The sequence below is a fragment of the Bos grunniens genome, chromosome 3 (assembly GCF_055505025.1).
Source record: "Bos grunniens cultivar Pamir isolate PY7600 chromosome 3, Bosgru_T2T1.0, whole genome shotgun sequence".
Lineage (NCBI taxonomy): Eukaryota > Metazoa > Chordata > Mammalia > Artiodactyla > Bovidae > Bos > Bos grunniens.
Window position 1 is genome coordinate 92,712,123 of NC_141167.1, and position 16,654 is coordinate 92,728,776.

The following is a 16,654-nucleotide window of genomic DNA, read 5'->3' on the forward strand; positions in this document are numbered from 1 at the left end:
TGTAACTATACTGATCATATGCCTATGAAGCTCGACCTGCTTACACCATAAGAAATGCTAAAGAAAGTTATCCAAGTTGAAGAAAAATGATACCAGATGGAAATCTGGATATAAACAAAGAAACAATGAGAACCAAAAAATGCTACACATAGATAAATAAAAAACACATGGGACTTCCCTGGTGGTCCAGTGGTAAAGAATCTGCCTGCCAATGCAGCAGACACAGGTTTGATCCCTGGTCTGGGAAGATCCCGGACTTCCCTGGTGGCTCAGACAGTAAAGCGTCTCCCTACAGTGCAGGAGACTTGGGTTTGATCCCTGGGTCAGGAAGATCCTCTGGAGAAGGAAATGGCAACCCACTCCAGTACTCTTGCCTGGAAAATCCCATGGACGGAGGAGCGTAGTAGGCTACAGTCCATGGGGTCGCAAAGAGTCAGACATGACTGAGCAACTTCACTTCACTTCACTTCTGGGAAGATCCCACATGTCGCAGGGCAACTAAGCCCATGTTTCACAACTGATGACTCTGTGCTCTAGGGCCCTTGTGCAGCAAAGAAGACCCAATGCAGCCAAAAATAAATAAACAAATTTAGAAAAACACATTTTTGCCATTATTATCTCTAAAACTGATTGACTATTTACAGTAAACATAATAAGGTACTGTGGAATTTAAAATAATGTCAAAATAAATGTAAGACAAGAACACAAAGGAGAGAAAGAAAAATGGAAGTACAGCACTAAGTTTCTTACTTTACATATCAAGTGGGATATTACTTGAATAGGTTGAAGTAGTAGTATGGTGTAAATTCTAAAGCAACCACTAAAAGAAAAACAAAGAATAGCCAATAAGTTAATAAGAAAATATTAAATGAAATTCTAAAAAATACTCAATGCAAAAAAAGATGTGGAAGTGAGAAGAGACACAAGAAAAACAGCAACCACAAAATAACCACATGGGACAAACAAAAAACGAAAACAAGATGATATACTTAAATATGACCATACTAATAATTATGGTGTATAATAAATAAGCTAAGCTCTAAATAAAAGGCAAAGATGATCAAACTTGATAAAAAAGCAAGACCTAATTCTACACTTCTATAAATTGTACTTTGAATAAAAAGACACAGATCAAGTTAAAGTAGAGATACAAATACCAAACACTATCTAGGAACACTGCATTATCTATATTAACAGCAGACTTCTAGGGCAAGAAAATTAGCACAAATAAAAAGAGACATTTCAAACAAATAATAGAGTCAATTCATCAAGAAGAACTATAATCCTAAATGTTTATGTACTTAATGATAAAATTTCAAAATGCAAGAACCCAAAATGTCAGAGCTAAAAATGACAAATGGACAAATCCACAATTTTAGTAAGTATTTCATCACTGTTCATCAGTAGTAACTGACAGAAAAACAAAACATCAGTAAATATATAAGACTTGAATACTACTATCAATCAACTTGACTCACAAGTGATATTTTAGAATACTACTCCCAACAATATAATTCAAATACACATAGAACATTTACCAACAGACCATATGTTGAGCCATAAAAAAAGATTTGATAAATTTAAAAGGACTGAAATCATTCTGAGAATGTTTTCTAACCCCAAATGGAACTGAATTAGAAATCAGTTATAAACCAAAAGGAAAATCCCCAAATACTTAGAAATAAACACTTATATTACAAAAGGAAAAAGAAGTTTAAAAACAATGAATGAGGATATTATTTCTTGGTGTTTTAAGTTGGAACACATTTTACCCCATTAAGTTTCAAGTTTTATTTTAATTTTCTCTCCAGATTAAACACTCTAGCTTAACGTTTGTCTAAATTATTTTACAGCCAATCCAGCACAAAATCTACTGTTCTTTTCAAATCTACATTTTTCTAAACCATGCGGTGAAATTTGGGTGTTATCATTTCACCTAAGACATGAACAATAAATGATTTAATGTTCTCCCTCAAAAAGGAAAAAAAAAAAACAAACCCAAAGCAAATAGAAGGAAATAAATAATAGTGAGTATTGATGAAACAGCAACACATGAATAATGGACAAGTATTAATAAGACAAAAAAGTTACTTAAAAAGATCAATAAATTGATAAACCACTAGGTAGATAAATAATAAAGAGAATAAAATAAAATAAAATAAATGAGAATAAAATAAAAATAAAAAAAAATAAAATAAAATAAATAAGAGAATAAAATAAATAAAAAAGAAAAAAAGGAAAAATTAGCAGTATCAGGAATAAAAAGGGGGCATTACTGCAGATCCCACATTAAAAGACATAAAGGGCTACTATAAATAAGTTTATGCTAGTAGATTTGACAACTTAGACAAATTTCTTGAAAGAAACAAAATGACAAAACTGAAGTAAGATCTAGGAATTCTGAATACCTCTATATTTGCTGCTGCTGCTGCTGCTAAGTCGCTTCAGTCGTGTCCGACTCTGCGTGACCCCATAGACGGCAGCCCACTGGGCTCCCCCGTGTCTGGGATTCTCCAGGCAAGAACACTGGAGTGGGTTGCCATTTCCTTCTCCAATGCATGAAAGTGAAAAGTGAAAGTGAAGTCGCTCAGTCGTGTCCGACTCTTAGTGACCCCATGGACTGCAGCCTGCCAGGCTCCTCCATCCATGGGATTTTCCAGACAAGAGTACTGGAGTGGGGTGCCATTGCCTTCTCCCAGGGGAGTACTAGTGAAGTAGTAGTAGTAGTAGTGAAGTCGCTCAGTCGTGTCCGACTCTTTTTCGACCCCATGGACTACAGCCCACCAGGCTCCTCCATCCATGGGATTCTCCAGACAAGAGTACTGGAGTGGGCTGCCATTTCCTTCTCCAGGGGATTTTCCCGACCCAGGGATCGAATCCAGGTCTCCCGCATTGTAGGCAGATGCTTTACCGTCTGAACCACCAGCGAAGTCAATGGAGTACTACTCAGTCATAAAAAGAACAAAATTTGCCATCTGTAACAACATGGATGGGCTTGGAGGGTATTATGCTTAGTGAAATAAGTCTAACAGAGAAAGACAAATACTGTATGCTATCATTTACAGGCAGAATCTAAAATCTGAAACAAATGAATGAATCTAACCAAACAGAAACAAACTCACAGATATAGAAAACATCAGGAGGGAGATGGAAGAAGGAGGGGCAAAATAAAGGGAGGTAATTAGGAGGCATAAAGTGCTATGTATAAAATAAATAAGCTACAAGTTTATATTGCACAGTACAGAGAATATAGGCAATATTCCATAATAAGTATAAATGGAGTATAATGTATAAAAATTCTCAGTTTCACACTTGAAATTAATATAATATTATATACCAACTATATCTCAATTAAAACAAACAGATGCAGAAAAAGCATTTGAAAAAATTCTTACCCATCCATAATTGTAAAAAAAAAGAACTCTTTAGAAAATGAGTAATTAAATTTCTACAATGTGATAAAGGGCATCTATGAAAAAAACAACTGTAATATCATACTAAGTGGTAAAAGACTGAACACCTTTCCCTTAAGACTGGGAAAAAGGCAACAATGTCTTTTTTCCCCACTTTTATTCAACCCTGTATGAAAAGTCTTAATCAATGCCATAAGGCAAGAAAAAATTTTTTTAAAGTTTGGAAAAGAAGTAAAACATTTTTTTGGGCAAACATGATGATATATTTAGTCAATTCCAAGAAATCCACTATTATAAGCTAGTAGAATTCATGAGAGAATTTAGCAAGGTCTCAGGTGACTTCCCTGGTGGCTCAGACAGTAAAAGCGTCTGCCTACAATGTGGGAGGACACAGGTTCGATCCCTGGGTTGGGAAGATTCCCTTGAGAAGGAAATGGTACCCCACTCCAGTACTCTTGCCTGGAAAATCCCATGGACGGAGGAGCCTGGTAGGCTACAGTCCATGGGGTTACAAAGAGTCAGACATGACTGAATGACTTCACTTTCGCTTTTCAGGACACATGGTCAGTATTTAAGATTTAATTGTACTTACAGATACTGAGATTTAACTGTACTTATAGAGCCTGGTGGGCTACTGTCTATGGGGTCGCACAGAGTCGGACATGACTGAAGCGACTTACTAGCAGCAGCAGCATAGATACTGAGAGTGCTGAAAAATAAAATTTAAAATAACATTTATAGCAGCATGAAAAATAGGAGATAAATACTTAGAAGTAAAAGACTTACACACTGAAAAATACAAGATACTGCTGAGAAAAATTAAAGAATAATTTTTAAAAGAGATATACCACATTAATGAACTAAAAGCTTTGATTTTGTTATGATGTCTGATTCTCTCAAAATTGAGAGGCAGATTCAACACAATCCTAATCAAATTCATAGCAGGCTTTGTAGTAGAAACTGACAAGTTGATTTTCAAATATATATGGAAATTCAAATGACCTAGAATAGCTTAAATAATTTTCAAAAATAACAAAGTGCTTTCAAGGCATTATAAAGCTGTGGTAATCAAGACTATGTGTACCAGTGAAAGCAGAGATAAATGGATCAATAGAACAGTACAGAGCCCAGAAATAGACCCACATGTGTACAGACCATTGATTTCCACAGAACTGGAAAGGAGTAATCTGTGGCACTGGGACAAATGGATATTCATATGGAAAAAATGAACCTCAACCCTTACCCACACCATGTACCAAAATTAACTTGAAATGTACAGGAGTCCCCTCCCTATCCATGAAGGGCACATTCCAGTGGATGCTGAAATGGCTGATAATACCAAATCCCATATATATTGTTTTGTCCTATAATGGGTGGGTAGCAGAAATAGCATGGATTCTCTGGACAAAAGGATTATTCATGTTCCCTGAAGGACAGAGCAAAATGGTGGGAGATTTCGTCATGCTACTCAGAACAGCATGCAGTTTTCAAATTATAAACTGTTTATTTCTGGAATTTTCTATTTGGTATTTTGGATCACAATTGACTGTGTGTAACTGGAAATCACAGAAATTGAAACCACAGATAGGGAAGGATTACTGTATCATAAACCTAAGCCTAAGAGATAAACCTATAAACCTTCTAGAAGAAAAAACAGGAAAAAAAAAAATCTCTGTTAACTTTAGGAAGGGAAGCGATTTCTTAGAATACAGAAAGTCCTAGCCATAAAGGCAAAAACTTGCTAAAATGGATTTAATCAAAATGAAGATCTTCTGCTCTTCAAAAGATGTTTTAAAAATGAAATGGCAAACCACTGTGAGAAGTGTTATACACAATACATACATCTGACAAAGATTTAAATTCATTATATAAAGAACTATAACAAACGAATAACTCACTCAATTAAAATGTGCATCAGATATGAACAGACACTTTACAAAAGATTTTAGGAGTAGCCAGTAAGTACAATAAAGCACCTGAAAAATGTACACTGTCGTTAGTCATCAAAAACGTGCAAATTAAAACACAAGGTAGCACTGCATACCCATTAGAATCACTGAAATTACAAAGAACTGCAGTGCCAAATATCGGAGCGCATGTAACTCTTAACACTGCTGGTGTAATATGGTACAGCTATTTGGAAAACAGTCTGGCAGTTGCTTGCTGCTGCTGCTAAGTCGCTTCAGGCGTGTCCAACTCTGTGCGACCCCACAGACAGCAGCCCACCAGGCTCCCCGGTCCCTGGGATTCTCCAGGCAAGAACACTGGAGTGGGTTGCCATTTCCTTCTCCAACGCATGAAAGTGAAAAGTGAAAGTGAAATCACTCAGTCGCGTCTGACTCTTAGCGACCCCATGGACTGCAGCCCACCAGGCTCCTCCATCCATGGCAGTTGCTTATAACGTTACTAATAAACATGATTGCCTTGTGTATGTGTGTGCACACTCAGCCGCTCAGTCATGTCTGACTCTTTGTGACCCCATGGACTGTAGCTCACCAGGCTCCTCTATCCACAGAATTTTCCAGGCAAGAATACTGGAGTGGGTTGCCACTTCATACTCCAGGGATCTTCCCCACCCAGGGATCGAATCCATGTCTTGCATCTCCTGCACTGGCAGGTGGATTCTTTTACCACTGTGCCTCCTGGGAAGCCCAATGAGTGCCATATGAGAAAATTATCAGACAGGCTGGGGGTTGGGACCTGGGACACTGCTGCAGTCCTTAGGACTGGAAAAATGTCTCCTAGAGCAACAGAATACAAAGAAATTATAAGGAACTAAAAATAATTGTGTGCATAAGCAGTTGGGTTAAATAATGAACAAGATACAAAGTGAGCAAATATGTAACTGCCACATCCAAGGTGCTGGGAGCAAAAGCAAGGTACAGGGCATGATCGCTACACAATGCATCACCAAAGGGGTGGGCAGACCACTGAAGCCACCCCTACCCTCACCCTACTTAAGGGACCAGCTCACTCCCTCACCCCATCCCCCAACCTCAGGGAGCAAGCAAGGAAACCTGTTACTTGATTTTGTTTCCTTGTGAGGACCATTAAAGCCTTGTCCGAATTTCTTATCTGGCCTCTCATCAACTTCTCTATTGATTAAAGAGTCCAAAAACCAGGCTCTATAACAATCTCACTTAGGCATTTCATATGAAAGGAAAATATTATGTTCACACAAATATTAATACTTTTACATGAATATTCATAGCAGCTTTATTCATGCTAGTCCCAAACTGGAAACAACCAAAAGATCACTAAGTGAATACACAAATTGTGATATAATCATACAATAGGGTATTACTCATCAATTAAAAAGAACTAATGATATGAGCAATAACTTGGATGTCTCTCAAAAGCATTATTCATAAACGAAAGAGTCCATACAGTATGATTCCATTCATATGAAATTCAAGAACAGGCGAAACTAATCTATTATGAAAGAAAGCAGATCAGTGGTTGCTTAGGGCCAGGAGGGTAAGAACTAACCACAGAGACATATAAGGGAATTTTGTGGAGTGATGGAAATATTACACATCTTGATTGGGATAGTAGTTATACAGCTGTATACATGTGTCAAAGCTACTGATCTTATACGTGTTATAAAATGGGTATATTTTACTGTTTGAAATTTTATCTCAGTGAAGTTAGTTTTTAAATGTGAAAAAAATTTAGTACACTGAAAATCCTACGTATTTTTGCTCTTAATTTGAATGAGAAAAATCATCCTGACTTTTAAAACATTTAAAACATGTCATTTACTTCAGAAATACGTATGACATCCCTTCTATGTGGAATCTAAAAAGAAATGATACAGATGAACTGACTTACAAAACAGAAAGAGACTCACAGACTTAGGGAATGAAGTTACGGTTGCTGGTGGGAGGGATGGGGTGAAGGGAGAATTAGGGAGTTTGGGATGGACATGTACACACTGCTATTTTTAAAATGGATAACCAACAAGAACCGACTGTATAGCACATGGAACTTTGCTTAATGTTACGCGGCAGCCTGGATGGGAGGGGAGTTTGGGGGAGAATGGATACGTACATATGTATGTGAACAGTCCCTTCACTGTTCACTGAAACTATCACAGCATTGTTAATTGGCTATACCTCAATACAAAATAAAAAGTTAAAAAAAAACAACAGAAAAGATAAGACATGTCATTTACTTCAAAAGTAATTTGCATAGTAGTTCAGTTACAAAGCAGTTTCAGTTAGCCTATCTCCTTTCCTCCTCATAACAACCTTGATTATTATATTATTGGGCACTTTTTTGTAGGTGAAGATACTAGTGCTCAGAGAAGATAAATGAATTGCCCAGGTCACAAAGTCCAAGGTTTTCTTCTATATCGCAGCTATTATTAAAAACTTGACAGTTCAGTTCATTTCAACCTGTTTTTCCCTTGTCAAAGCCAGAGACACTGAGCTCTCTAATTGTATGCCATTCCAGAAAAAAAAAAAAAAGCCAACAAGATTTAACCTCTCGAATCTGAATATTTTAGGGGAAAACACTGCCAATATCAAATTTAAAAACAAAAGCTCTCCTCTTTGAAGTTAATGCCCCTCAAAACAGGTGTTACTGATCTTCTTTATCCTTAATAATGAAGTGAGAATCTTTGAATTAAACAGTGTTAAATCTGTTACTAAAGTAAACAAAACCCGAATACAATGAATTTCAATTTAGGGACAATTTAACTTTCAGTAAAATAATCTTCTATTCAATTTTCACATAAGGCTTACTACTTGGATGCAAAGGAAGTTCTCTATTTAATAAGGGCCCATATTTGTAATGAATTGCAAACCCATGTGTAATGAATCTTAGACCTTGGAAACAGTGAACATATGATGAATAAGATATGTTAATAACTATAAATAAAAATCACTCTTTGTATTCAAGCCTAAATTCTGTAGGATCAGTATTACTTTTCTCTGAACAACAGACTGGTCAGGAAATCTAAAATGAGTTGTCATACAACTGTATTCTTAAACATTGAAATAATCTGACATTTCTTTCTCATAAATGCATTTGGCTCCCAATAATACTACACTATTCACTGCAAAACTTCCATTAAGCTTTTAGCTATTCCTTTGACCGAAGAAAAGAGGGGGCTTAGGTATAGATGCCTATTTTTCAAATACCAGGTTCAGGTGTAATGCCAGAATGACTACTGCTATCTGAAGAAAATGGATGCCAAAAAGATTCTAACTACTCAGACACTAGAAGGAACACAGCCAAATGAAAACAGAATCACAACTGAACTGATGTCATAAGGATGGCTTATTTCAGTAGAGATAAAACTAAAGATAAAATCTCTGAGAAAGATGATTCCCTCCCCCACCCAAAACAACCTCTACTGATTTTTCAAAAAGGTATCATATTACAAAGAGGTGAAGAGATTAAGATTCATTTTATGCCTACAGTGTACAAGGTCCTTTAACAATTATAGTGCTCCTCTCAACCATATGAAGTAGATATTAATTGCTCTCTGCATACTCTCCATCTGAAAAGTAGAGATGAGCGATTTTCTCAACAGCCCAAGGTTTCAACAGCTGGAGGAGCTAGGATTCAGACCTGTATGTGCCTACCCCAAAGTCATTTGCTTTTCCCATTCAGTATATTACACTGTTCCCCAAACAAAGAGTTTGTTGAAATCAGAAGAAATGGAGTACAGTCCTAACCCTGTAACTTAATTGGCTGTGTGACCAGAGCTGTGTGACTTTACCTTTTGGGGCTTCAGTTTTCTCATCTATAAATTCTGATTTACCACTGATCTTCACGTAGTTCCTTTAATATTTCTTGTAGTTCATTTCGGTGGTGAACAAATTTCCTCCTCTTTTATTAATCTAAAATAACTTTATTTCACCTTCATTTTTTAGAAGGATAATTTTGCTGGATACAAAATTCTAGGTTGATAGTATTTTTCTTTAGTTAGTTTAGTTATCATTCTTCTGACTTGCAGTCAGCATTTTTTCTACAGAATGAGAATTTTGCAGCCATTCTTATGTTAGTTTTCCTGTACATAATATAGCTATTTTTTCCTAACTTCTTTTAAGATTTACTCTTTATCTTTGCTTTTCAGCAATCTGGCCCAAGTGTTGTTTCAGTTATATTTATCTTGCTTGAGGTCTGTAGAGATTCTCAGATTTTGAGTTGGTGTTTTCTATCTGCTTTTCTTGCTAGTTATAGTTTCAGGTATTTTTGGTTCACCTTTGGACTCAAATCTGGCAGAGCATCAATGCACAATTTCTCTATGCCTCCCACACTCACCTGCAATGCTGCTTTCTTAGTAAAAATTTGAAGATGGCAGACACAGCAGATAAGTGTTGGGCCACCTGGTTTGTTGTTGCATTTGGGATTCTTCCAAATTTCAATCCACATTCCAATTCCAAGAGTCCATACAGTTTACTAAGGCTTGGCAGATTTCCCCTTGACTCTGTAAAGCCTTACCATCTGTGTCAGGGTTCCAATATCCAAACCACATGCTTGTCCCCAGGTATGAAAGTTGCTGTGGCTTTCCACTCACTTATAAACAATTCATTTTGGAATTCAGTTCACTGAAGTTTCTTTATGCACTTCTCTATGTTAGCCACTCAGTCATGTCCAACTCTTCACAACCCCATGGACTGTAGCCCACCAGGCTCTTCTGTCCACGGAATTCTCCAGGCAAGAATACTGGAGTGGATAGCCATTCTCTTCTCCAGGGGATCTTCCTGACCCAGCAGTCGAACCCAGGTCTCTTGCATTACAGGAAGATTCTTTACCATATGAGCCACCAGGGAAGCCCCAGAGAAATACGTGATTTTTATTTTGTCCAAGATTTTCTTGCTACTATGGGAGCAAATGTTTTCTGAGTCCTTCTAAACCTAATTAGAAGAGAAAGTCATAAAATGTTTTTAATGAAATAGAATAGTACAAAATAGAAAAAATCAGAATACACTGCATGTGAATAAGGAAAAATATCACTTCAGATATGTTTATTTCAGATGTGTATGTGTTCCTAATAGTTTACAAATGTATTTATCATGTTTTTGGAAAGTTTCTTCTCTAGAGACATTGAAGTCTGCCTCAGAATAAAGCACAAGTTTAGAAAAAGGATATTAGGACACCAATGTGCAAAAAGAACAGTCTAGTGCTAGATCAACTTCATGTATTCAAACTTTTCAGAAACTCAAAGGCTTTTACGTATCAACACAGACAAAATAAGTCCCTGTAAAAATACATAAAACTCAAAATTATCATAATAGGCAACTGCTGTTAGAGAAGACTGTTCAGATATTTTAATATATCTGAACACATTCAGATATTTTAATAATAAACAGTCTTTGATTTTTTTAATTAAATCCAGTCTGGACCTATGTATTGTAATTCAATTTGTTGTTACTGATTCCTATTATTAGGTTAAGAGTGCAAAGAAAGATTCTGGAGAGAAAATATGCTCTTTTTATATTTTGCTTCCTTAATAAAAATCTTTTCAAAATCTCTTTTTTAAGGGTGGGAGAAAAAGCCAAGTATATTCTCTCAATGTAGGAAAGCTATTACTGGTGAAGAGAATAAATAGCTTTTAACTCAGAAATCAATGAAAAAAACCACAGAAGTGTCATAAATGTATATGGAGACTACAATATTTAATTTATATGGGCAGCATCATGGCTTATGGTACAAAGAAGGCAGGCTTTGGAGGAAGACATCTGGATTTAAATTCTCTACAATTTACTCTGTGGTATGGTCTTGTACTCTTAACTAATTCAGCCTTAGTCTATAACAAAGGAATAAGACTTACCATCAGTTATTGGAAAGATAAAATGAAAGAATATATTAATATAAAATATCTTGCACAAAGTATGCAATAAAGCCTATGACATTACTGTCACAACTTACTTAAATATTGTATGTGTATGGGAATCAGTACATAGCCTCGTCAACCTAACCTCCTGAACGAGTCTCTTCATTTCTTTTTTTTCCCTCCACCTCTCTTCATTTTTTTTTTCCCTCTACCTCTCTTCATTTTATCACCATTCAGTTCAGTTCAGTCACTCAGTCGTGTCCGACTCTTTGCGACCCCATGAATCGCAGCACGCCAGGCCTCCCTGTCCATCACCAACTCCTGGAGTTCACTCAAACTCACATCCATTGAGTCTGTAATGCCATCCAGCCATCTCATCCTCTGTCGTCCCCTTCTCCTCCTGCCCCCAATCCTTCCCAGCATCAGAGTCTTTTCCAATGAGTCAACTCTTTGCATGAGGTGGCCAAAGTACTGGAGTTTCAGCTTTAGCATCATTCCTTCCAAAGAACACCCAGGACTGATCTCCTTTAGAATGGACTGGTTGGATCTCCTTGCAGTCCAAGGGACTCTGAAGAGTCTTCTCCAACACCACAGTTCAAAAGCATCAATTCTTCGGCGCTCAGCCTTCTTCACAGTCCAACTCTCACATCCATACATGACCCCTGAAAAAACCATAGCCTTGACTAGACAGATCTTTGTTGGCAATGTCTCTGCTTTTCAATATGCTATCTAGGTTGGTCATAATTTTCCTTCCAAGGAGTAAGTGTCTTTTAATTTCATGGCTGCAGTCACCATCTGCAGTGATTTTGGAGCCCAGAAAAATAAAGTCTGACACTGTTTCCACTGTTTCCCCATCTATTTCCCATGAAGTGATGAGACCAGATGCCATGATCTTTGTTTTCTGAATGTTGAGCTTTAAGCCAACTTTTTCACTCTCCTCTTTCACTTTCATCAGGAGGTTTTGAATTCCTCTTCACTTTCTGCCATAAGGGTGGTGTCATCTGCATATCTGAGGTTATTGATATTTCTCCCGGCAATCTTGATTCCAGCTTGTGTTTCTTCCAGTCCAGCGTTTCTCATGATGTACTCTGCATATAAGTTAAATAAGCAGGGTGACACTCTACAGCCTTGAGGTACTCCTTTTCCTATTTGGAACCAGTCTGTTGTTCCATGTCCAGTTCTAACTGTTGCTTCCTGACCTGCATATAGGTTTCTCAAGAGGCAGGTCAGGTGATCTGGTATTCCCATCTCTTGAAGAATTTTCCAGTTTATTGTGATCTACACAGTCAAAGGCTTTGGCATAGTCAATAAAGCAGAAATAGATGTTTTTCTGGAACTCTCTTGCTTTTTTGATGATTCAGCGGATGTTGGCAATTTGATCTCTGGTTCCTCTGCCTTATCTAAAACCAGCTTGAACATCTGGAATTTCACAGTTCACATATTGCTGAAGCCTGGCTTGGAGAATTTTGAGCATTACTTTACTAGCAGTCAAGTGGGCCTTAGAAAGCATCACTACAAACAAAGCTAGTGGAGGTGATGGAATTCCAGTTGAGCTCTTTCAAATCCTGAAAGATAATGCTGTGAAAGTGCTGCACTCAATATGCCAGCAAATTTGGAAAACTCAGCAGCGGCCACAGGACTGGAAAAGGTCAGTTTTCATTCCAATCCCAAAGAAAGGCAATGCCAAATAATGCTCAAACTACCGCACAATTACACTCATCTCACACTATTAATTACTTCATGAACATACAATGTACTTTTAAGACCAGTTCAAAACTTTTCCTGTGAGATCTTCCTTAGCCCTTTACCCAGAGTTAATCCCTCTTTCTGTGTGCTCCCATTACACTTAACGGTATTCTGTAATTGTTTCCCAATACTGAATACTCCTTACAACAAATACTTCTTTATACTGGTCCATGACCTCAAGAATCTTAATATTTTGGAGTCATTCTTCCTGGGTATATTTAGAAAAAAAAGAAACTCAGGGATGAAAATGAAAAGAGAGATAGCATTAACAGCCAAGAGAAGCAAATGCTTCTGCAATGCTGTCTTTTTTTTTTTTTAAAGATTTATTTATTTATGGCATGTGGGCTCAGTAGTTGTGGTGCACAGGCTTACTTACAACACAACAGTAGTTGTGTTGCCTCACGGCTTGTGGGATCTTCCTGGACCAGGGATCAAACCAACGTCCCCTGCACTGGCAGGCAGATTATTAACCATTGGACCATCAGAGAAGCTCCTGCAATGCTGTCTTGAAAGACCTAATGTCTTTAATCTCAGAAAGTCACTCTTGTACTTGTTACAGCAGAGGATGCTAAGACATGCATCAGAGAAAACTGAACATAATAAAATCTGCTCAGGAGGATGGGTAGGAATTTGAACTGCTCATGGTATTTGCTTTTTTAAATTTCTACTAAACATATTTAATTAAATATTAATACAGCATTTAATCTGTAAAGCCTCAGGATAAATTTTTAGTAAAACCCACAGGAAAAAAACTTGCTTAAAATTTGTCATTAAATTTAGCAAAAAATATTTTAAAGCAAATGATAAAGGAATAAAGTAACAAAGGAAAAAAAAAAATCAAGTGTCAGACTGGCTTCTGCCTTTCAAAACTTTTACCATTTTGGTGTTTCTTGAAAAACAAATCTTCAAAGCAAGCACACACAGGATATCAGCCTTTTTTTTGGTGGGGGAGGGGGGGAGATATCAGCCTTTTATCTCACTCCTATCAGAGGAAACAGCCTTATAGGTAACTAAAAGTGACTCCCAAAATAGCAAAGAAATGTAAAAAAACCCAAACATTACTAATAATAGACAACATAAACATGTCCAGTAGTTATTCTGCATAACTACAAAGCAAGAAATATGATTCTTCAAAAAAACTGAATTTTAACAATTCTATAAACTCTGTTGAGACATCTGTCATGGGAATTTTTGAGGTTTTTCTAAAATGAAAGAATAAAAAATGATAGTTGATTTGATGCAGATTATATTCAGAATTTTGAGGCACAAGCCAAAGACTTAGAATAATATTAACTTTGGGATAGTGTTATATAGTTGGTTATCCACGTTACTCAAAAAATTTCCAAATGACTATAATTCTTCTTTGCTGTTCACTGATTTTACTGGGTACAACTGGAGGTTTTACTTGCCACAGCTGTGTGACCTTAGGGGTTATCCTTATAACTAACCCAATGATGAATGTTTATGTTTCCCCCAAATTCATAGGACTTCTCTGATAGCTCAGTTGGTAAAGAATCCACCTGCAATGCAGGAGACCTGGGTTCCATTCCTGGGAGGGGAAGATCCCTGGAGAAGGGATGTGCTACCCACTTGAGTATTCTTGGGCTTCCCTCGTGACTCAGCTAGTAAAGAATCTGCCTGCAATGCAGGAGACCTGGGTTTGATCCCTGGGTTGGGGAAGATCCCCTGGAGAAGGGAAAGGCTACCCATTCCAGTAACCTGGCCTGGAGTATTCCATGGACTGTATAGACCATGGGGTCGCAAAGAGTCGGACACGACTGAGCGCTTTCACTTTTCAAATTCATATGTTGAAACCCTAACTGCCATTATGACAGTATTTGGAGGTGGGAGGTAATTATGAGGTTGAAGCCCTCACGAATGAGATTAGTGTCTTTACAAAAAGAGACACAATAAAGACAATCTCTCTCTCCACTCTGGGAGGTTTCAATGAGAAGACAGCCATCTGCAAACCAGGAAGAGGACCCTCACCAGAAACTGGATAGGATGGCATCTTGATCTTGGGATTCCAAGCCTCCCGAATTTTGAGAACTAAAATTTTGTTGTTCAAGCCACCCAGTGTATGGAATTTTTGCTATACAGCAGCCCAAACTTACTAGGAAAAATGGTTACTCTTATTGGCTCCTCCTTCAAACATATCTGTAACTCTAACCATTTACCATCTTCACTGCTATCACATTAATCCACGTCACTGTCATTTCTCCCTTTCTCATTTTTCAATTTTTACTCAGTTTTCATATTCCATGTCCATCTTATCTCAAAGGCTTCCTTCCCCACATATTTCTCTATGCCTTCACCCTGCTATATTTTCTCCATACAGCTTATCACTTAACTGAAATTGTTATTTATTTGTTTACTTGTTTGTCTCCCCTATTGGAACATAAACTTTTTCACTACTGTATTCCAGCACCTAGAAGACTATGCTCCAGACAGTAACCCCTCAGTAAATACTTAAATGAATGACTAAATCCTGACTATAAGAATATATAATAAGGAAAGGTTTATGAAAATTAGCAGTGCCTATTACTTTAAGGGCCTCTAATGATTTGAAATTGCCCCATTCATAGAATACGAAAACATCTTAGAATACTTTAAAGATAAATGTGCACACGTGCTAAGTTGCTTCAGTTGTGTCCAACTCTTTGCAACCCTGTGGACTGTAGCCTGCCAGCTTCCCTGTCCATGGGATTCTTCAGCAAGACACTGGAGTGTGTTGCCATGCCCTTTCCAGGCAGTCTTCCCCACCCAGGGATCGAATCCATGTCTCCTGCAGCTCCTGCTTTGCAGGCAGATTCTTTACTGCTAAGCCACCAGGGAAGCTCTTAAAGATAAATGAATAATACCAAAACAAGTTACTTAAATAATTCTAAGCATTACAATAAAGACTTTTTTGTACATTTTCTATTTGCCAGGACTACATGTATAATCTCATTTAATCCTTACAATAATACTTAGAGGAAGATATCTTCATTTTCTAGATGAAGAAACTTAGGCTTAGAAGGTTAGATAACTTTTTAAGCTCATATATGTTATTATAGGGGCTTCTCTGGTAGCTCAGCTGGTAAAGAATCCGCCTGTAATGCAGGAGACCCCAGTTTGATTCCTGGGTCAGGAAGATCCTCTGGAGAAGGGATAGGCTACCACTCCGGTATTCTTGGGTTTCCCTAGTGGCTCAGATGGTAAAGAATCTGCCCACAATGTGGGAGACCTGGGTTCGATCCCTGGGTTGGGAAGATCCCCTGGAAAAGGGCATGGCAACCCAATACAGTTTTCTTCCCTGGAGAACCCCCACAGACCGAGAAGCCTGGTGGGCTATCGTCCATGGACCCACAAAGAGTCAGACATAAATGAGGGACTAAGCACAGCACAGTGTATATTACTGTTAAGTAGGAAAAGTAGAATTTGAACCCCAAAACCCTTGCTATCTTTAATAACATGTAACACATTACCTTCGTGATAGACATTTTAAAGGGGGGGAATATCTAAGTCAGGGGTCTCTAAATTTCTATTCTAAACCCCTATGAACAAGAATGATTTATGTTATAAATTATAGACATACACAACTATAACCACATCATGTATATTATAAACATAAAAATAAAAACTTTAAAAGCATGAGGTATTTTAAAAATCATGTTAAATTAAATACGTAAAAGGAGGGTAAAATAACTGTATCACTAAAATATGA

General features: G+C 37.3%; 1 protein-coding gene across 7 annotated transcripts in view; it reads right to left on the minus strand.

The window, feature by feature from the left end:
• Positions 1–16,654, minus strand: part of DENND2C (DENN domain containing 2C) — a 93,337-nt gene that overhangs the window by 48,935 nt on the left and 27,748 nt on the right. For 3 of the 7 annotated variants that reach the window (XM_086391987.1, XM_086391984.1, XM_086391989.1), the window contains exon 2: positions 751–820. The exons of 3 other annotated variants lie outside the window; for them this stretch is intronic. The gene's annotated coding sequence lies outside the window, so the exon portion shown is untranslated. Of the gene's footprint in view, positions 1–750; positions 821–2,408; positions 2,489–16,654 lie in introns of those variants that run through there. One more of the 7 variants, XM_086391986.1, reaches the window with a different exon arrangement.